This window comes from Eptatretus burgeri, chromosome 9, assembly GCF_056783735.1.
Source record: "Eptatretus burgeri isolate ZD-2024b chromosome 9, Ebu_testis_v1, whole genome shotgun sequence".
NCBI lineage: Eukaryota > Metazoa > Chordata > Myxini > Myxiniformes > Myxinidae > Eptatretus > Eptatretus burgeri.
Window position 1 is genome coordinate 18,006,410 of NC_140969.1, and position 23,616 is coordinate 18,030,025.

Sequence of the window (23,616 nt, forward strand, 5' to 3'; positions counted from 1 at the left end):
TGAATTGAGAGCCGATAAAATGCAATTCCATATCATCTTGTCATTCGGCATCTATCGAGAGTTTTGGACTTTTTTGCTTTTGGAGCTGTATGTTAACGAACTTGTTTTTTGTTGCTTTTGGTTAGCAGTTGTGCCTCTTTCTTTTGTGGTGTTTGTCTTTTTGCATACAAAGTATCGCCTCATGGAAGCGCAAGGTAACGGAGGGTAGAAGACCGTGCACATGGTGGAGGAGGAAGATGAGGAGGATTTTTGTGCAGCAGTGTAAGCCACCTCTGGGGACCCCCCAGCTGCTAGACTAACATCAGCTTCAGTCTATCCACAGTCTCCTCCACTGGCAGCGGCATCTCAATTTCTGATCCCCGAGCTTGTTCGGACCTCAAAGGTCAATTGCTCTGGTGTTTGCAACTCTATAGGCCTGAGCTTGGGATGCTCAACACAATGTATTTTGCAGATTTTTGGCTTTGTCAAACTGCCCTGGCTTTTCTGAGATGAAAATGCTCGAAGTCTTTTCTTTTCTTCTCTCAATATTAACAATGGCATCAAATGACATTGACTAGAATGTAGTGGGCCATATTGAGGGAGACTTTTGTCTTGCAGTGGACTAAATTGACTGGTCAAGGCTCTCTTGTAAAGTCTTGTTTAACCTTTCACTTTGACACACTCCCCAGCGTTACACGATGTTCGGTTGTAAGTAAGAGGGTTGGTTTGTAATGTATTATTCTCCATGGGACACGAGCTCGGTTCCATGTAAACTTGCATGCATGCTATAAGGCTCCTGCATGGAAGTTTGTGCTTTGAGAAATGCAGAGCTTCACTTTGTTAGGAATCATACTGCTCAGGTTGTCAAAGCGAAAATACCTCCTTGTTAAAAAATTGCAGCCTTTGCCCTTTTCAAAGTCTAAATGAAGAATACAGGTAAGAATTGGTAAAATCCCTCCCCGTAGCTGTTCTGAGAACACATGAAGTGAGAAACAAAACTACATGAATGCTGTCACCTTGCTTTTGTTTTTAAAAGCTTAAGATTCTTTCTAAGTTTGGTGTTTCAAATAGAGAAGTTTTTATTTGTATGTGTAAACTAGTGAGGTACCCATGCTTACGAACGGGTGGGAGCCCGAAATCTTTAAAAAAAAGCGTTTTCAGAAATTTATGAAACCCTCTCTCCTACCTCAGGCCACCTGCTGGATCCCAAAATGCTCCACAGAAAGTTTGTCGTGTCTAGCCCCAAAACTGAGGGAGTAGTTTGGGGACAGACAGACAGACAGACAGTCCTGCTTGATTGTATATATTGTTATGAATTACGTCGGTTCCGACCGTCGCGCACGACCGCTTCAGCCCAAACACAGTCGCGCGCCCGCCGAAAACCGGAATTCAGTCGTAGCCTTCTGGATAACCCCGAAAACCCGCTACGGGTGCCTTAACGCACCATTAACTTGTCAATATCCTGTCCGCGTGGTACAGGGTCAATCGCCGAATCTCAAACGCGCATGTCGCTTGGGCGGCTTGCCGAGCGGCTTGCTCGGTCCCCTCTTGTCTGGCCTTCACCGCGGCCTGCTTGGTCGGGCCTAGCCGGCGACGCATCCGTAGGAGCGAACGGGTCTTTTGCTCTTTTGGAGTTGATGCCTTTTAGAACCCGTTCACTCCTCAGCGTTGCCCGACCGTCTCAGGGCCGGCTGCCCTGACCACCAAGCCGTCTGACCCCCAAGCTCCGCCGCTGGCTCTGACCACTCCAAGCTCCGATGCTGCCGCTGGCTCCGACGACTCCAAGCTCCGTCTTTCCAGCTCCCACCAGCCCCGACTCACGACTCGAATCTCCTCGAGTTCTGCCCTTATATCGGCCAGAGGCGAGCCGTTCCTTGATCTTTCAACCCGAGGGCAGGCTCCTCCCACTTTTCGCCTACGACCTTTCACCCCTGGTGAGCCTCGCGGGAAACCCCAAGTTTGACGTCACAGGGTGCTTTCGGGGTAGACCTTTTGATCTTTTGATGATTAGCCGCTCCGCGGCCGTTTGCACACATGGTCGGTGGAATGTGGCCTTTACTGCCGCGCAGCGTGTCCGCAACCAACGGCACTTTGCGGTCGTCGTTGAGGAGGACGTGATGGTGTTGTCGAGGAGATGGAAGTGTTGTGGAGATGGCGTTGTTGCGGAGATGATGGCGTTGTTGAGGAGATGGCGTTTTCATAGAGTTTGTTGATGTTTTAAAATAAAAGATAGAAATAGAATAACGCCACCTCAAGATTCACAGCCCGGCATACAAATAAATTCCCTTTACATATTGGTGGGGGAATCCTAACCTGAAACACTTACTTATTGAAATAACTGATCTTCGGGGAACCTGAATGGTATTTTGTGAATTTCCAAACCGCAACAATATATACACAACTAATACTTGGTGTGATGGCACAATTTATGTTTATGGATATATTACTTGGGATGGAGTCTTACTTGAAAATGTATGCAGATCTTTATATCTCAAACTATACTTTCTTGTCGTACGATACTTGCTTGTGGGTAACAGCTGACTGTTGACGTTAAACCGTTCCATCACATGCTAATACCATCTGTTAGTTATTCGTAACACTCAATATTGTGCCTCTCTCTGCTATTTCTTTCATTTTCCAAAATATTAATGCCTGAATATTTTATTGAAACTGTGTGTGTGTGTGTGTGTGTGTGTGTGTGTGTGTGTGTGTGTGTGTGTGTGTGTGTGTGTGTGTGTGTGTGTGTGTGTGTGTGTGTGTGTGTGCGCAAAATACATAGTATCTAATAAATAAATAAATGTCATTTTTCTGTTTGGCTGTGTGAAGTACCAAAACTACTTGGCCAATTGCCACCAAACTTGGCACATGAACCAAGTTGAACCTCATGGTGAACACGGGCTACTTGGTTTCATCTAAAGTTGCGGGTGGTTCAGGAGAGAGGATCGACAAAAATTCTCCATGTAAATGTGTATCGTGTAGCACCACCCGGTGGTGGTGGCAGAGAGTATTACAAGTCGGCTGTGGAGAAACTTGCATTTTTGCACTGCCCATGTCCCCAGAGAGTGAGAAGCCCAAAGCCAACCTCCACTAATCAGGGAGGGATGGGAAGGGGTGAGGTGGGAGGAAGGAGGGGAAGGGGTGGGAGTAGGGACTCGGCGTTGCCACCAGTCAACACCTTCCCTACTGTCAAGCATGGTGGTAGCAGCATCATGTTATCGGGTTACTTTTCATCAGCTGGGACTGGCAAGCTTATCAGGAAAGAAGGGATAATGGATGGTGAAAAGTACAGGAGAATGTTTTATTTATTTGGATGCAGACTGTGGCTGCTTGGCTGCATCATTTTCTGGGGGCGCAGCTCGACTGCTGATGCAATTTCCCCCTGTTACCAGTCAGCTGGTACTCATTTTACCGACCTCGGAAGGATGACAGGCTGAGTCAACCCCATCTGGTGTTAATTCATCGGCACAACAGGGGCTTGAACTTGAGACCCTTGGATCTTGAGCCAGCCACCAAAGCCATTAAGCCAACACCAGGCTTACAATCCTTGATGAAAACCTGCTCGAGTCAGCCATGAATCTGAAACTGGGTAGGAGATTCACATTTTAGCAGGACAATGATCCAAAGCACGAAGCTAAAGCTACACTGGGTGGTTGAATAAGAAGAAAATAAATGTTCCTGAGTGGCCCAGTCAGTCCTGACTTGAACCCAATTGAACATTTCTGGCGAGACTTGTACATTGCAGTCCATCGACGATCCCTATCAAACTTGGCAGAACTAGAGCAATTTTCACGTGAACAATGGGCAAACAATTCACCATCTCACTCTGTAAAGCTTGTAGAGACCTACCCCAAAAAGACTCTTAGCAGTCATTGCTGCAAAAAGTGCTTCCACCAAGTACTGACCTAAAGGGCTGAATACTTTTACAACCAGTGAATTTTGATTTGTACATGTTTTTTTGCAGGTATTCCTGACGGGTAACCTCCTTCAACGATAACAGTGTTTAGTTTGATCTCTTCAGTTATGAATATAAAAAATTTCATTTGGAAAAATTGCTTCTACATAATTTGGAATTCATCTAAATGTGGCATTACTGGTAGGGGATGAATACTTTTGCAAGCAACTGTAATTGCCTCTGACTTTCGAAAATCGAACGTTTTTCAAGTATATTGGTTGGTCACGTGTGTTATTCTGTCTTTGTTTGTCTGTCTGTTTGCATGTCATTTGCTGACAGGTCGCAATTTTAAAACTGATGTTCATGAACCTTCACAATAGTAGAGTTGTTCATAAGCAAGAAGCCTCTTGATTTTGAGGTGAAAAGGTCAACATCGGCCAAAGGTAATCTTTGTCAAATTTCTAAAATCATCAATTTTCAATCAATTGACTAGAAAGTTGGAGAGGATTTGCACTTCAGGTCACTGAATTCAACTACCAATTCATTGTTTGTAGGTTCAATTTTTTTTGGGGGGGGGGATTTCGCAAGTATTATGCTCTGCACGACTTTTCTTTGTGTGCAGGGTATCTCAAAAGTTGTGGACAGACTTGGATAAAATTGGATGGACAGGTTGGGTGTGTTACAAGGACAAACTGATTAGTTTTTGGTGAAGATCTGGCTATGGACTACAATTTTTAAAAGTGATTCTTTACCATTGAGAGGTGGAGCCAACAATTTATATATATATATATATATATATATATATATATATATATATATATATATATATATATATATATATATATATATATATATATATATATATATATATATATATATATATATATATATATATATATATTGTGACGTCCACGGGACTTGAACAGTCCCGCCAACGTAGAATGAGCCGAAACGATGGAGGCGGTTTATTTATTTATAACCCAAAGATGGCGGTTCTAATCGCTCTACCGCAAACGGGACGAGGAAGGTGGCACGAGTCGCTTTTCACTGAGTTGATAACGTTTATTCCTCTAACCAGAAATAACAAGACTCGGCAAGAAGAGGGATCCAGGGCGATTCGACGGGATGGTGTGGGATCGGGCGTGGGGAAAACACAGACAATTCCAATGAATATACAAATCTCAAACCCTCTAAGGCACCAGGTACACACACGCACACACAACGTAGCTATTCCTTGTGGTCAGGCTGGACCGTGGTGTGGACGCAACAGTCCCTGTGGTGGCGTCGGACGAGCTGGCCTTGCTCTCGTCAGGGGGGGGGGCAGGAGAAACCGTGGTGCTGTCGACCTCCTGGTCCTGGCCCAAGTCCGCTCACAGCCGCCAGGGAACCAGTTCTGGCGCCAAGTTACGAGCAGGAGAGGGAGGCAGGTGCGCCCGCCGTTCGACCCCGTACTCCGAGCCAGCAGAACCCCAGAGCCAACCAAGGTGAGGCACGAGGCTCAGCAAGGCTACAAGACACGAAGAAACCAGGGCCGAATCAGCGCAACAAAAAGCACGCTCCCAGCACAACAACCTCCACCCCAAAAAAAACGGTCTTTCTGTCCCGATCTTCTTCCTCTCCCTTTTCGACCCCGAACAGAACCTTTTTATCCTCCCGTCCTCGTCACTTCCAATCGAGCCGTTTTATTGGCCCACCGCCGTCGCCTTCCGCCAATCGTGATCACGGGGCGGAGCCATCCGCAGCACTGTCCTGTGACGTCACGGCAAGCCTCCAGAGAATACTAAAAGGGGTTTACGCAGACACACTTACCCTATCCCGTGTCCCTATCTAATTATGTGACAATTATCATTTCCCCCTTGAAGAAATGGACATTTACTAGACAACTTATCACCACTGAATTGCTACTTATTACATCGAGATCCTGGTACACTCGAACAGCATGGCATACCTAATTAAACATCCTAATTACCCTTTGAATGCATACCCCCCCTCAAACGTAACACTGCCCCCTCCTCTGGTACCGCAGCTCCTGCAAGGTATATCACAGGCACTACCGTACCAGCCTTAACACTTACTGACTCGCACCTATTTAACCTAACGAAATAAAGTAGGAGGGGCAATGGGCAGCGAGTCGCAGCTAACTTACCTATCCTGCTTAATGTACTACCCCCTTATGGCCTTATCCTCACCTAAACAATCATTCATTTATTTATTTATTTATTTATTTTAATCACATGAGAGCACTGAGCGAAGTTGCACTCCATCCTCGGGATCATCGCTCTTGCCCAACACTCTTCCAGTGATCTGGGGAGGGGAAACAAAAGGTTCCACAAAAACACAACACTTATACTTTACATTCCTACTCTAAGCCTAAACGACACTATTCACAGGATATTTACACTTGACCGCCTCCCCCAGTGGATGCTAATAGACCCAGCGTTACCTGGGGAGCCAATTTTCAAATTTGCTTGCCCCAAAATTATGCGGACATCATGCCCTTGCTGCACATGTCAAGTTGTGCGGGATCGAGTGGGACTCATACATCTTCACAACACTCACACCATGGTCATCATCACATTTCTAGGTCATGGTCCCCATTTTAATGATGCAGGCTGAATCCCGTCATGGCCGTGGGGTGGGTTACCACAAGATAATGGGGGCATCTCAGGTGCAAACATGCCCACAGGTAAGCTTTAGTCCAACCCGGACGTTTCTCCGCCCCCGCTCCCTTTGATTCCCACCCCCCTGGTAGCCATCAGCTCTAACCCCGTACAACACACTGGAAGGGGTCTCACTGGCTCCTCTGGCCTTCCTGGGTCGCCAAGGTCCTACCCGCCTTGGTCGCCCAACCAGACCCTCTCCCAGTTGCCTCCAGACACTGTCACCATTAGCCACCAGGGGTGAATCTCCTTGAAGGGGGTCGCAATTCCCGCTCACCGTGAGCTTCAGCAATCCCTGCGGACAAGCACATCATCCCCACCCACAAAACCCACATGACTCCCCCCACCCCATCGGCCTTACATGTGACACCTGCATTTCTAACACTTCACCGACCATGACCTTCCCTGTTACCACACCATGTCCAATAGAAAAAAATCAATGTGTGCACCATACATTTCACTTCTTAACTTGAAACAACTCACACAGCACTTCTCACCCGATCCACGCACCAGCCATTGGACAGCCACTCGTGCCCGCTTGGTTACCAATTACCCATTGTCCCTATTGTCACTCTAAAACCCAGCAGAACTTACAAACGCATGCCAATTTTCCCACAATTCACTATTTTTCACCAAAGGAGGCACTTCGCCACAATGTCAGCAGCCGAGCATGGCCATATATGCTCAGCCCAATCTAGTCTCCCCGACCCCCGACAGTGATCTCCGGACCCGACCTATGAAAGGGCATCTCGGATAGACCTGGCGGTTCAGCAGGAGGATTCACCCTCTCCGAGTCTAAAAGTCTATTGGAGGGTCCCTCCGTCGCCGGGTACTGGCAATATCGTTGCACATGTTCTCTTCGCCCGCACCGGAAACAACTCCCCATAAAAGGCCCCCGTGAGTATCGGTGAAATGTCTCTTCCGGTTCCGAACACCCTCGGCCATAATCGAATTGCTCTATTGGCTGGGCTGGACCCCGCCGCTTTGGCGCACTAACTACCGGATTACCCTTTATCAAACTCGACAGTTTCTGGAAAATTTCCTGAAACATTTGGGTAATGCCAATTTCTCCCAGCCCCCCTCCCTGATCCTGGATCTCCACCTGTCGGATCGTCACCGATGGCCTCTCTGGAACCCGACCCCGCCGACTCCACGAGGCCAGCCTGGCCGCGCACTCGGCCACTCGGTGAACGGTGGGTGGATCCTGTAACTCCACTAGCGCTCGGACCTCAGGGTCAGGAAGAGCAGCTAAAAATTTCTCGAGTGCCAGTCTGTCCCATGCCTCCACTGTAAGGTCCTGATACGCGATCCTGACTGATTGGTAAATGTCCTGTGCCAGCTCCTGCACTGTCTCACCCGGCTTTAATTTGCGGTGCTGGAGCTGGGCCCGCACCAGATCACAGTTCGCTGCGAACCCAAACCGACGGCTCAACGCCTCGCAAATGTGGGAGCTGGTCAACATCCCCTCCGCGATCACGTTTAACACATCTGCGGCTGGTCCCCACAACGTTGCCACCAAATTCCCTGTACGTTCCCGCTCATTCCACCCGTTTAGTCGGGAAATACACTCAAATTGCATCAGAAAAGCTTCAAGGCTCCCTGACCCGTCAAAATTTACCAGGGGGATCACTTTTACGGTGGCCCGCTTCTCTGTTTCTCCCTTGTCCGAATCCAGCCCAGGGATCAAACACCCTTGTGGCTGCGTATCCAATTTCGGAGCCCACTGTGGCCAAAGATGTTTTGTGGTGAGGGTCTCATGGGTCAATTTTTCCTCCTGTTCCAAACGTTGAATGGACCGGTTCACCTCTTCCCGCAGGATCTTCTGGGCCCGCACAACCTCCTCCAAGGCTCCGTCGCGAGTTTGTAGCTGCTCCTCAACCAACCCGGACACTCTACTTACAAAAGACGGCTCTACCAGGCCTTTATCCAAGACTTCATCTTGGCTCATAATTTTATCTTGTTCGTCCAAACGAGCCTCCAATCCTTTTACCTCCTCCGCCAAATTCATCCCTTGCTTCCTCAGCTCTCCCCACTCTTCTACTTGCAGCTGCATACAAGCATCCACACAGGCACGATGACGTTCCAGGCTTTCATCCACTTTATCAACCCAAATGTTCGTTGCATCAATTTTATCTACCAATTTTTTCCGTATATTTTCCCCCTCCAATGTAATTTCTACCTTTGTTTCCTCCAATCTATCCTCGAATTTAATTTGTATTTCCCCCAATTTAACATCCACACACTCCTGCATCTCATTTTTCATTTTCTCCATCTTTTCTCCCAATTCATCCCTCATTAAATCAATCCGTGCACCCAACTGTACCCCCATTACCCCCAATTGATCTGTCATTTCTGCCCTCTGTGTCACGAATTGATTTGCCATTTCTGCCCTCTGTGCCGTCATTTCTGCCCTCTGTGTCACAAATTGATTTGCCATTTCTGCCCTCTGTGCCGTCATTTTTGCCTCTGTGTCACGAATTGATTTGTCATTTGTGCCGTCATGTCCCCTATTAAACGTTCCAACATTGTCTGGATCGACATCGCGCCGGTTTCCGGCGCTGCCGGCCCCGTTCCGGGCGATAAAACACGGTCCACGCTCGGAATGGGGGAGATTCCGATCCGACCCCCGTCTCTCCCTTCTTCCCCCGACTCGCTGCCAGACACGTGGCCTTCCTCCTCAAACATCTGCGCATCCGCTATGGTGCAGAAGTCCCGTTTGCCGCCAATCAAATTAAATTTGAAAACTCCCGCCAAAATTTTCCCACGCTCGCGCGCTTTTCTGCAGTAATTTTATATTCCAATTCGTGGCAAGATTTTAATCTTGGTATATTCTCCCGATACCAAATATAATTTAGAGGGGTTCGAACATCCAACACCCTGACACCAATGTGACGTCCACGGGACTTGAACAGTCCCGCCAACGTAGAATGAGCCGAAACGATGGAGGCGGTTTATTTATTTATAACCCAAAGTGGCGGTTCTAATCGCTCTACCGCAAACGGGACGAGGAAGGTGGCACGAGTCGCTTTTCACTGAGTTGATAACGTTTATTCCTCTAACCAGAAATAACAAGACTCTGCAAGAAGAGGGATCTGGGGCGATTCGACGGGATGGTGTGGGATCGGGCGTGGGGAAAACGCAGACAATTCCAATGAATATACAAATCTCAAACCCTCTAAGGCGCCAGGTACACACACACACACACACACACACACACAACGTAGCTATTCCTGGTGGTCAGGCTGGACCATGGTGTGGACGCAACAGTCCCTGTGGTGGCGTCGGACGAGCTGGCCTTGCTCTCGTCGGGGGGGGGGGGCAGGAGAAACCGTGGTGCTGTCGACCTCCTGGTCCTGGCCCAAGTCCGCTCACAGCCGCCAGGGAACCAGTTCTGGCGCCAAGTTCCATCAAAATGCGAGCAGGAGAGGGAGGCAGGTCCGCCCACCGTTCGACCCCGTACTCCGAGCCAGCAGAACCCCAGAGCCAACCAAGGTGAGGCACGAGGCTCAGCAAGGCTACAAGACACGAAGAAACCAGGGCCGAATCAGCGCAACAACAAGCACGCTCCCAGCAAAACAACCTCCACCCCAAAAAAAACGGTCTTTCTGTCCCGATCTTCTTCCTCTCCCTTTTCGACCCCGAACAGAACCTTATTATCCTCCCGTCCTCGTCACTTCCAATCGAGCCGTTTTATTGGCCCACCGCCGTCGCCTTCCGTCAATCGTGATCACGGGGCGGAGCCATCCGCAGCACTGTCCTGTGTCGTCACGGAAAGCCTCCAGAGAATACTAAAAGGGGTTTACGCAGACACACTTACCCTATCCCGTGTCCCTATCTAATTACGTGACAATTATCATTTCCCCCTTGAAGAAATGGATATTTACTAGACAACTTATCACCACTGAATTGCTACTTATTACATCGAGATCCTGGTAAACTCGAACAGCATGGCATACCTAATTAAACATCCTAATTACCCTTTGAATGCATACCCCCCCCCTCAAATGTAACTATATATATATATATATATATATATATATATATATATATATATATAATATAAATAATTCCAGCAATCTCTGTGTGCCTGTCTGTCTGTCTGCGACCGCCGTTTCTCAATGACCGCCGGTCCGATCTGATTGAAACTTGCCAGGAATATTGTCCGGGACCCGCGGATGTGCCTTTTCGAGGTTTGATATCGATCGGACGAGCGGTTCCCAAGTTATGGCCACTTATCTGTCGACCAATGACAGGACACGTTGCTATGACATCACGAATGACGTCACAAATAATGGTTTATTTATTATTAATTTTTTGCACGATTGACGGTCCGATCTGATTGAAACTTGCCAGGAATATTGCTGGGGTCCCGTGGATGTACCTTTTCAAGGTTTGATATTAATTGTATAAGCGGTTCCCAAGTTACGGCCATTTTTCTGTCAACCAATGACAAGACACGGTGCTATGACGTCACTATGACGTCACAATTAATGTTTATTTATGTATTTATTGTTTTTTTGTTTTTTTGCACGATTGACTGTCCGATCTGATTGAAACTTGCCAGGAATATTGCTGGGGACCCCCGGATGTGCCTTTTCGAGGTTTGATATTAATCGGTTTCCAAGTTACGGCCATTTATCTGTCGATCAATATCTGCGAGAGAGGGGGGACGGGAGAGGGGGGATGAGAGTGAGAGAGAGGGGCGAGACAAGGGGGGTGGGAGTGGGGACGGGGAACGGGAGAGGGGTGTGAGAGGGGGGTGTGGGAGAGGGGTGTGGGAGGGGGTGTGGGAGAGGGGTGTGGGAGGGGGTGTGGGAGAGGGGTGTGAGAGGGGGGTGTGAGAGAGGGGGTGGGAGTGGGGGCGAAAGAGGGGGGAGAGAGGGGGCATCACAATTCGAGAGGGGGAGAGGAGGGGGCGAGACTGGGGGGGCGAGAGAGAGGGGGCGTCACAATTCTTCTTCATTTGATATGACGTCACAATTGACGCTGGAGACCTGAATATGTTTCCCAGGTGTTTCCCAAGTTATGGCCATTTATGATACGGTTGGTCCGATCTAATTGAAATAATGCCCCAATCCAGTCATCGTTTTCGCCCCTACGGGCCCGTACTAGTCTATATAATCACGATATCTCAAATCGTTATGGACGAATTCAGACAAAACCGAGTGGACAGGTTGAATATGTGATGACAACGAATTGATTCGATTTTGTTGAAGATCTCGATCCAGATGTGAGAATTTTATTTAATTTGTGAAGTGCTTCTTCACCATTGAGATGAGGCCAAAAACGATATATTGCATGATAGTTCAAAAAGTTGTGGATGATTTATGGCAAAACTCGGTGGATGAGTTGGGTAGGTGATGAGAACAAGGCAATTTGATTTTGTTTCGGGTCGAAATCCAGATCCAGCCTAACAGTGGGATACAAAACGTGAATTGTTCAGCCTGGTGGAGTTATGCGCTCTACTGAGTGCCCTTCTAGTTGGAGATGCATTCGTACAGAAAAAATATTTTGGCCCCAAGATGTAATCAAAACGCACTTAACGTCGCAAACACTTAAAGGTGTAGGTGCTGTAGAACTTGCTTTTATTTTGTCTTTATCACATTCACTGGAGACATAGCAAGCCTGAATGCTTTTCTGGTTTGGCTCAGTTTTTCACCCACTTCAAACTGCCTTAACACATCTAATTTTACACCCTCATGGTAATTGCTTTACGGTCTGCTTTTGCACTTCTGCTACAGTATCACTTGCACTTGATGGCCTTTTCCATACATCTTGACTTGCTTTTACTGAAGTAAGAACATTGAAAAAGGTTGAAATTCTTCACAGTGGTCAAGCGTCCTCAAAGCATGGTCAATACAATGGACTGAACCAAAACAAGCCAAGTTTGAGTGGCACGAAAAGCATGGGAAACTAGTGCAGTAGGAACAGCTCACACAAACGACCTGGAGCAGGATGAAACGCATACTAGGACAAATGACAGTGGGTGTTGTTGTTTGTTTGTCCCCCCCCCCCCATTTCATCATAGGATCACCTATGGGTATGCACACTTGCCTTGAGCTGTCTATCTATCCTGGATGGATTTGAGGGTAGAGGAGCAGTATCTGAAACCCAAATCGTATCTTTTGACACTATATTTCTTCTATGACACTATAACATAGGTTCTTCCTGATGACACTATCTTTTTTTCTTTACTTATTCAGGTTCCTTCTGATGACTCCGATGCAATATTTGGTGTTTTATTTAATTTGAATCTCAACCCACCGATAAATTGTCACCCTGGTGTTTTGCAGGCAAGGTGATGCAACATTGTCACAGATGCCAACCCTCCCGATTTCATCGGGAGGCTTCCGAAAATTCACCCAAACTCCCGCCCTTACGATCACTATCCTTATTCTCCCGAAATTTTGATATTTTTGCACTGTTCACTAATCAGAATGTACTAGTATGGGAATTGAATGAAAAGCATCGTCTGCTACGTATAGCATGTGGTAACTCCATAACGTTCGCTGCTACCAAATTGTACGTAAAAAATTGCAAATTCAAATGAGGAGCAGCGAAACATTGGGTCTGGATCTCGCTTATGCGATCATGCACTGAGATTTAGTGCATGCGGTATGTGTGCAATACAGTGCATGCGGTATGTATGCACAGTGTATATGCATGCGATACGCTCACTGCATGCAGCTGGGCCCCGTACCAGCCCGGCGGTCGCGACCACCGTGCGGTGTTTAACAGCCGCTAGAGTTCTACGAGTCGCGCTGCAGCTGTGGAACATCGACTTCGAAGTTACCGATGCTTCAAGCCCTCGATGTTGATTACGAAATGGCAGAAAAGAAGCTCACGAAGACCAAGAAATGGTCTCAGAAGTACAAGACCGAATACAGTCTCCAATACCCGTGTATTCAAAAGTCTGAAAGAGGAATTCATCATGCGTATTGTACAGTATGCAGCGTTGATATTTCAGTTGAGCACGGAGGTCGCGATGATATTCGGAAGCACGTTGGAAGCAAACGGCACACAGACATTGCAAAGGAGAGATCTTCGAGCACGAGTACCGGTACACTTCTGAATTATTTCACCAAACAAGGGACAAGCGAGGAAGAGGATGTTACCCGAGCGGAACTTCTCTTTAGTGGATTTATTGTGGAACATAACTTGCCCATATCAGTCTCAGATCATGCTGGACCTCTATTTCAAAAGATGTTTCCAGATTCAAAAGTTGCTTCAAAGTATGGATGTGCAAGAACAAAAACTTCAGCAATAATTGGTGAGTTGTCAAATGTTACTGCTTCATCTATTGCCGATATTGCTAGACTAGCTCCATTTAGCCTAGCTACAGACGGTAGCAATGACAGTGGTGAGGCCCAGCTATATCCTGTCCTGATTTCGTACTATGACAACAGTGCTGGGATTGTGAAGCAAGGTTTGCTAAGTTTGCCTGCGTGCAAACAAGATTCCACTGGAGAAAACATTTTCAAACTGCTTGATCATGAGTTCAGTGACAGGAAAATTCCGTTGGGAAATTGTGTTTCCTTTTGTGCTGATAATGCCTCTGTCATGGTGGGCAAGCACAAAGGAGTCGCTGCTTATATCCACAAACAAAATCCAGAGTGCTACATCATGGGATGCCCTTGCCATATGATGCACAATACGGCCAAGAAGGCGGCTCAGGCCTTACCCATTGAATTAGATGACTTTCTCATCGATATTTACTACTACTTGGACAAAAGTAGTAAACGTGTCAAAGGAGTGAAAGCACTGCAAGAACTCTGTGATGCCCCGACACACAAGATTCTGAAGCATGTCGCAACAAGGTGGCTGTCCCTTGGTCAGTGCCTAGACAGGCTGATTGAACAGTGGGAGCCACTTCGCCTCTTCTTCAAAGAAGAAGTACGAAGAAAAATGCAACCAACTGTAGCCAAGACTCTAACAACGAGCAAGAAGGACGGCACTGTATCTACTGCCAGTACTGGCACTGCAGGATCAAGCACTAGTGGAGCAGCATTCACCACTACCACTGCAGTATCTGCTGCGAAGAAGACAGCAGGGACAGCACCAAAACCAATGCTGAGAGCAGGTAGCATCACCGGCCCTTCATCACGTTCATCTACAAAGCAGATCCCTTCAGAGTCGAGAAAGACTGTGATAGTCCCATCTACAGGCAAAGAAGGACCCAAGTTAAGTTCTGCTTTTGCCAAATCACTTGATAGAAGCTCAGCAAAACCTTCGAATCAGAGGTCTTCTTCCTTGGCTGCACCTACCTCAAGCTCTCTCCTCAAACGTAAAATTGGATCTGGTACTACGAGTCTGACCTCTTCTGCTGGCAGTAAACGCAAGTGTGATCGCCCTGCGGCTAAGTGTACTACGAGTTCTACAACTAAAAGCGCATCTTCCTCAAACACTGTGCAGGAATCTAGAGAAAAACGTGTCAACAGGATGTTCTTGTCTCCACAAACAAAACTCTATTGTTTCTTCCTTCGATATGCTAACAAGCTTTTTGAGAAGGGGAATCTTCTGCTCCAAAGAGACGAACCCTGTATTCATCTCCTGCACGGAGAATTGAATGGTCTTCTGAAAGATATCTTCGTACGGTTTTTGAAACCATCGGTGTCATCGGTTGCTCTGGTAAATGTACCCTTCTCTGACAGAAATCATCAGAAGAATGATGAGGACCTCATGATTGGGAACGATGCCAAACTGTATATAAGGGAACAAAGGAGTCTCAAGAAATCCACCTTCACTCTGAGTGAGTCAGACATCCAAGGTTTCTTCAGTGCAGTTCGCTCATATTATGTGAAAGCCTGCAATTACATCTTCAAAACCTGTCCGCTAGATGATGAATTAGCCAAGCATGCTCAGGTGCTGGATGTTAAGCTACACCAATAAGTGGGGTTTGACTGTGTGGAGTTTTTCATCAAGAAATTCCCCTGTCTGTTCAGTGGCGGTGATAGTGACATAGACAGTCTTGAGAGTGAATTCGCTCACGACCAGGCAGACGCCTCCATAGCTACAATTGCTACTGAGACAGTGAGAGTGGATGAGCAGTGTCATCGGATTTCACAGCTCACAGATCCCTGCACTGGTGCCAAGAAGTATCCTAATTTGAGCAAAGTGATGAAGGGAATCTTGGTCATTCCTCATTCGAACGCATCATGTGAGCGGGCACTCAGTCTTGTACGGAAGAATCAAACTGAATTTCTTCCCAATTTGAGTGTCAAAACCCTGGAAGCTCTCTTAATTGAAAAACTAGCTCATAGCATCCCTTGCTACCAGAGAGAATACAGCAAAGACATAATCAGAAGGGCTAAAAGAGCCACACAGCTGTCACTCAGCAAAGCTGCCATGGAAAAAGCAAGCAGCAGTAGTACCAGCCAGTAAGGTAAGAAAAATATTGCTTCTTTTGTGCTTTTTGTTAATCTTTGATTGTCCCCTAACTTACTAATATTAACATACATGTAACATTAAAAAGTGCACAATTTTCCCCTTTTTTTGTTCAAAAAGTGGGAATTTTTAACATGTTAAATGCTCCAAAATAGGGCTCAGAGGGCACTAGAGAGCGTCTAGAACCCCAGAGCTTCCAGGGCCCTAAGGCGGGCCCTGGACCCCGCCACAAGGGTCGAGCGCACCGCGCTCGAGATGTGCGCTTTGCGCACATTATTTGGTGTCGGTTGCAAATCCTCCCTAATTCTGATTTCCAAAAGTTGGCATCTCTGCATTGTGTGTTGTCCTTCAGGTGGACATTTAACTGGGGGTCACGTCAAACAACATTAGTCGGTTCGGTAGACGTTAAAGATACCATGGCGACCTTCGTGAAAAATAGTTCAGTTATCGCTGGCGCCCTGGCTAAATCCTAAATTCCTCCCTGGACTGGGTAGGAAGTGATCTGGTGGTCTTGTAAGCTTCTTGATACTAGGTTGCACTGCTTGCTATCTTTAACTGCTGTTGCATTCTGGGCAGCAGCTTCTGCCCTATAAACAAATTGACCAGCAAACCGAGTAAACTATTGAAGTTTGTAGTAATTATTCTTGTGAAATATTTGCTTGGGGTAGTTTGCGTGTTTCATGGTCACTGCATTCTTCGGATCATCGGATATGATGGATAAACAATTAGGGGAGTGCATGCGTGAGCTCCTGCTCGCACATTTTGGTTGGTGCTACAGAGTTATTGCATACCTCTTGTAATGGTGAAACTGGTTCAATGCTTTCATGATTGAATGAAGGCAGAAGTTACAGTTTGTGTAAACATATAAGCTTTTATCACAAGGATAGTTTGCATGATCACTTTTGAAATTTCTTTTAAATCTGGTGATTGAGAGCTGGAGGAAATGCTTCCAATGCTTCAAGGTCGATATGCTGTTCAAATGCAATGCTGGGTTAGTTATTGAAAGGACCAGAAAGGCTGCATCGCTGATGGTGTCAGACTTTTTATTTTTTTATTTTTCCTCTCAAAATGCAGTTGCTGTGCAGCCATATAAGAGACAGGTGTGTGTGTGTGTGTGTGTGTGTGTGTGTGTGTGTGTGTGTGTGTGTGTGTGTGTGTGTGTGTGTGTGTGTGTGTGTGTGTGTGTGTGTGTGTGTGTGTGTGTGTGATATATATATGGAGAAGGGAATTGAGATGGCAGAGTATTGAGAAAATAGTGGCATGATGATGACAAATGCCAACACAAAGTTGGTGTGTTGGTCATAACGCTTATGTGTGGAATTCTATGCCAATTCACATGAAAAGTGGTTTGATTGTAATTGTGAAATCACTGGCAGATGTACTTGGGCACAAAGAGCTTTTGATCGGTGTTTTCTGCAAAGGTTTGGGAGAACTGGATTGCGGAGGTGGTTAGACTTGGACAGAGCTTTAGAGTTTTGACATCAGTTATCCGCCAGTCAATTGACTGATTTTCAGCCACTCAAAAGAAAATGATCAATGAGCCTTCACATATAAATATACATTGTTGGTTAAGATTTTTACCAACCTTTATTATTATTTCAGTTTTGTAACCAGGGGTTCACATAACTTGTACTCACATACTCATGCGCAGTAAGAAAAACCCAAAAACTGAATTCGCACTTCAAAGATTCTCTGAAAGCTCAAAGGCGTACGAGCAAAACAGAGGATTTTGATGGAAGGTTTTCTCAGCCAGTGTAGGTGAGATTCCTCTGTGATAATTCTGATATACAGTACTGTTATTTCAGAATTTAAGTGCACAAAATTTAGTTTAAAATGATAACATAATTTATATATTATAAGATAAAAAGAAGAGATCTTTGGAGAACATGTGAGCAAAGAGGAAGAGGAGGACGTTTTCTCAGCTAATGTAGGTAAGATTGTTCTGTGATAATTCATCATCTGTGCTTTCAAAATTGTTTTTAATTTTCTAAATGATAACATTATAATATACAAGTTATATTGTAGGTTTATAACTTGTAAGATTATATGTATATATAATGAGATGACTGAGTGTCCGCAATGAAAAAGGAGCGGCTTGTGAGTGTCTCGTCTTGAGTGGACATTCTGAGAGAGCGTTTACAGAGCATTGAGATGCATACGAAGAAGAGAGGTGTTTTAAATGTTGGAGTGGTGCTTGGGACAGAAGAGCACGTTCGAAGCTGAATTCTATTTATTTATTTATTTATTTATTTTTCGTGAGGACCAAACCATTTCTGCTGGGACTCATTGGAGAACCTCATAAAAAAAAACAAATTGTGTCAACCCCTGTTTATAGCAAAGGTACACTTATAAGCAGCTTTTTGTGTTATTTTTCAGGCAGCTGCTGTCTTGTTCAACCGGTGTCCTTTAAAAAAGATGACTGACCTGCGTTTTTGTAGTACTGTATTAGATTTTAATGTTCTGGTGAATTGTAGCATTGGTACCTGGTGGGAACGTTTACTTGCGATATTCTATGAAAGGAAGTGTTTTGAATACACATGAGATTGGAGAGTCTGGCTGTGGTGTTGATTACTTCTGTGAAACATCCACCGAGATAATTCACCGCTGCCACCACCTCCACCACCACCACCACCACCACCACCACCACCACGGCTACATTTCTTTTTTTTAACAGCCACAATTATTCACACTTTCTTGTGGGATCGGCCAGAGAACGTTTTTCGCCCAAGTCTTTCATGAACTGGCCTGATGTTTGAAAGTGGCAGGAAATTGGAACGCAACAGCGGTGGCAGTAATGACTCTCCTACTTTTTTTGCAAAGTACACCACAGGATCTTTGATGTCCACTGACTCGTGCTAGTAGATTGACACCCGGTTTAGCATCCATCCGAAGGGCAACAAACGTTGATGCCCCACTCTGCATGTAAAATGCCAGGATGACGGTTTATAGCTGGGTCGAGATTCAGTAGGCTCTCCTGCCAGCCCCTCGATGTTGCCTTAGGCACAGGCCTGCAATTATCCAACATCCTCGGTTCTCACCTGAAGGTCAGGCAAAAGAGAATACAACATTGTAATGACTGCTGAGAACTAATGCTTGCACTTCACCATTCGTGCACAAACATTAACCTGACTATAATGCAGGCACCCCTGTTGGCACTGCTGTCTGATTGGTTTTATTTTATTTTGTTTTCAAATGGGCACATTCTCTGCACTCATCTTTCACAAATCACCAACTATCGTTAGTGAATGAGACCCCCCCCCCCCCACACACACACACATGGTCGGATCCTTTTTTAGGTAGCTCTTTCGTTTAGATGTTGCACTAAGTAACGGTGCCATTGGGGGGGGGGGGCAAGAGTATGCCTGGTTCTATGGCAGAGCGAGCTCCATGCATCTAATGTGGATCACATGGACCTCCCATAGCTTCCGAGTGGTTATTTCACCCCTTCTTGGTTGTTTTGTTGAGTAGTTTCTTAATTTGCATTCCATTGGGTTGGAAGTTGTTTCTCTGAACAAGTTGCAAAGAGTTGGCAATACATGGAAGGGAAACATTTCTGTCAAAAGTTTTCCTTTGGATGGTGAGTGCAGAGGGGAGGGAGGATGGTGCTCTATTTTTGGCATGGTTTCATTTGAGTTTATAAAGAAGTTTTTGCATTGTTGAGATCATTGAGAAATTGCTCTTGTTTTCATTCCAGCATATTTACTTGAATTTTCATTTCCTATTTTCGATGCTTTCTAAAATATTACTTTTTCGTGATTTTTGTGTTATGTGCGATGAAGCTTCTTAGTCAGGCCTCAACTGTTGAAATATATGTCGAAGGGTTAACTCCAGCTTAATGGGGAAACCTATTCCCTTCATGTGACTGTTCCAGCATGATGCCGAGATGGTAGTACAGGCTGTTCTTATTGTTAAGTGCAGTGTTCAGGACAAGCTGCTTAGTATGGCTCATGCTGTTGCTTTGCTGCATGGTGAGTTTAATATGCCAGGATGGGTGATGCATGAGAATGATGAACACTTCTCTGAAACTACTTGTAAAAAGTATGTTATACATGGAAGGTAAACATGTTGGTCAAAAGTTCTGATGAAGGTCAGGGGTCTGTGGGGGGAGAGTGCGATCAACAAAAGTGGGTTTATCATCTCTGCTTATCAAGTGACAACATTTCAAGTTGCTGTTTGTGGAACTTTTCATGAGAATCCAGTGCATTCCTTATACTAATCGTTTGTGCTTTTCTCTCTATCTATCTATGTATCTATGTATCTATGTATCTATGTCTCTCTCTCTCTCTCTCTCTCTCTCTCTCTCTCTCTCTCTCTCTCTCTCTCTCTCTCTCTCTCTCTCTCTCTCTCTCTCTCTCTCTCTCTCTCTCTCTCTCTCTCTCTCTCTCTCTCTCTCTCTCTCTCTCTCTCTCTCTCTCTCTCTCTCTCTCTCTCTCTCTCTCTCTCTCTCTCTCTCTCTCTCTCTCTCTCTCTCTCTCTTTCTCTCTCTCTCTCTTTCTCTCTCTCTTTCTCTCTCTCTTTCTCTTTCTCTTTCTCTTTCTCTTTCTCTTTCTCTTTCTCTTTCTCTTTCTCTTTCTCTTTCTCTTTCTCTTTCTCTTTCTCTTTCTCTTTCTCTTTCTCTTTCTCTTTCTCTTTCTCTTTCTCTTTCTCTTTCTCTTTCTCTTTCTCTTTCTCTTTCTCTTTCTCTTTCTCTTTCTCTTTCTCTTTCTTTCTTTCTCTTTCTGTCTCTCTTTCTCTTTCTCTTTCTCTTTCTTTTTCTCTTTCTCTTTCTCTTTCTCTTTCTCTTTCTCTTTCTCTTTCTCTTTCTCTTTCTCTTTCTCTTTCTCTTTCTCTTTCTCTTTCTCTTTCTCTTTCTCTTTCTCTTTCTCTTTCTCTTTCTTTCTCTTTCTCTTTCTCTTTCTCTTTCTCTTTCTTTTTTTCTTTCTCTTTCTCTTTCTCTCTTTCTTTCTCTTTCTCTCTTTCTTTCTCTTTCTTTTTCTCTTTCTCTTTCTCTTTCTCTTTCTCTTTCTCTTTCTCTTTCTCTTTCTCTCTGTCTTTCTCTCTGTCTTTCTCTGTGTCTCTCTCTGTGTCTCTCTCTGTGTCTCTCTCTGTGTCTCTCTCTGTGTCTCTCTCTGTGTCTCTCTCTGTGTCTCTCTGTGTTTTTTTATGTTCAATCTATGTTTTATAATGTTCAACTTGTGGTCAAACAATGTGCTGCAAATTTGTATGTCCCAACACAAGTCATTTCGTATAAAGCTGTTTTTATTGAGATGCACAACCTGGACGGTGTGCATCTTCGCATGGCGTGATAATCATTTCACATAATACGTCATGTCTCGGAATTACATGAGCGCACAAGAAACACTCGGAACTCGGACACGGGAGGAGGTCATTTGGCCCATCAAGCCTGTGCTACATCTACATCACATCAATTCAATCTCATAGTTTATCAACTTACACCAAGCACAGATATCACCTGGGTGCTTATACATGTTCTATGGAATTTATTATTTATTTCATTTTTATGGGTGGGGGGGGTGAGCAGGGTGAGCGAACATGCTTGAATGAACACAGACAGCACATTCACCTTTTGACGAGACCCTCAAAGACATGACAATTATGTATACGATCACTCATCCATGCCCAAGTTACCTACCATTTCTGCCAATATCCCCGATGTACCGAACTCAACTCAAATTTAAAGTTATCCACTGTTTCTCCTTATCACGACCTTTCCAGAGCGATTAATCCATGCATTAACTACCGAGTGAAAGAAACCTGCCTTTACTACTGTCTACAATTTTAACTATACTCTTCTTTACTCGCAGGCTGTGGCCCCTGATCCTGTTAATGCCCATTCTGTTGAAAACTTTTTATGCACTTATTACGTCCACCACTGAAGCTGGATGAAGGTTATGTTTTCATGTCTGTCTGTTTGTTTGTTTGTGAACAAAATATCTCGAAGTTGTGGACAGATTTTGACAATTTGGAGGAGCCCTAGGGGATATGACTAGGACGAAATAATTCGATTTTGGTGAAGATCCAGATCCGGGAATTTTAAAGTGATTCTTCAATCACCATTGAGTGATCAGGCAAAAACGATATCTAGCATGATATCTCAAAAAGTTATGGATGGATTCGGACGAAACTTGGTGGATGAGTTGGTTTGGTGACAAGAATAAGCCGTTACATTTTAGGTCTGGTACAAATCCAGATTCGGCTATCTGTGGGATACAAAACTTGAAGTAATTAGCTCAGCGGAGGTATGCACTCTACCGAGTGCCCTTCTAGTTTTTTCTTTACTGTTCATTATCTTAAACATCTCATTCAGATCCCCTAATAATTGCCCCCTTTCTGATCTAAGGTCCTGTCTCTTTTGGCCAATCCTCGTAGCTTCATCGAGCCAGCCCCAGAATCAATACAGTTGAGCTCAATGCCAAATCTCTTTATGGCAGCTACGTACTCCTCCAGATGTGGTGACCAAAACTGGATGCCGTATTCTAAACGGGGCATCACTAAATTCCAATGCAGTGTTAAAACTACCTCCTTTGATTTATAATTTATTCCCCTACCAATACAACCTAAAACCTGTTGGTTTTAACTATGGCTGCCTTAGTCCTGTCTCGTTAACCCCTCCACCCCACCCCCTCCGAATCTCTTACCACCCCCAAATCCTTCTCCTATGTCACACACTCCAAGATTGCCCCTTGTATCATGCAATCCTTATTTTCATTATTCCTATCCATATCCAGCACCTAGCATTTCTTTACTTTAATCTGCATCTACCAATCTTTTGTCCAATCTATTAAAGAATCTCGACTTTCTGAATCTGATCACCACACTCTATGCTTACTACCTTACCTCCAACCTTTGTGTCTTTGCAAATTTTTAATGCCTAACCGAAGGTAAACCCCATATAATCCAAATCCATGATGTAAATTACTGGAGGTGCAAAGCACCTCCCTTTATATGGGACGGTTTCTCTGTATACAACTTTAACATAGGGACTGAAAATTCCTTTCTCAGCTTCCACTGGACGAAATCGGCTGAAAATTTCAGAAGTTAATCCTTTGTACATCGACCTTCATCACCCATAACAAACCAAAGTTTGTTAACGACATTAAACAAATTGGGGTCTAAGGGGTGTCCAGGGGGGTGCCTCCCCCCCCCCAAAGATATATTTGCTTCCTTCTCTGAAACTGCATTGTTTTTTTGGTACATTTTGCTGATTCCATCCCACGTTGACTCCCTCCTCAGTATCCTTATTCTACAAGGTGTGTGTCCAGGGGTATTGCCCCTATTTTTGCTCATGAGGCGATCCCCAAAAACTTGAACATAGAAAAATTTTGACTCCGGTCGTAAAATAGTCAAAAGCCAGGGCTCATAACTTATGAACTGTTGGAATAAAGTTTGTGAAATTTGAATATGAATAGAGGTACACTTATTGAGACTTCAAAGTTATACCCGCAGTCACATAATTAGGGACACCATAAAAGTGGACTTTGGAAAAAAAAATATCAGTTTTTCAGGTGCTACAATTCTTGAAGAAAACTCACTGAAACATGGAATACCTTATGTAATACAGAAAAACCTCGAAGAACAACATTCTCAATGTTCTCGAAGAACATTCCGTTCTTGGGAAAATTGCCAGGGGCATAGAAAAGGCCCCTTTATATGGTATGTGCCATGTGGCAAAATATAGGAAAGAAGGGACATTCAAAAAAA

At 45.0% G+C, this 23,616-nt stretch overlaps 1 protein-coding gene across 2 annotated transcripts in view; it reads left to right on the top strand.

The window, feature by feature from the left end:
* LOC147019637 (membrane-associated guanylate kinase, WW and PDZ domain-containing protein 2-like) overlaps positions 1-23,616 on the top strand; it is a 78,728-nt gene that overhangs the window by 28,209 nt on the left and 26,903 nt on the right. Inside the window, exon 5 of one of the 2 annotated variants that reach the window (XM_085894197.1) lies at positions 173-458. The exons of the other annotated variant lie outside the window; for it this stretch is intronic. The gene's annotated coding sequence lies outside the window, so the exon portion shown is untranslated. Of the gene's footprint in view, positions 1-172; positions 459-23,616 lie in introns of those variants that run through there. 2 annotated transcript variants of the gene reach the window in all.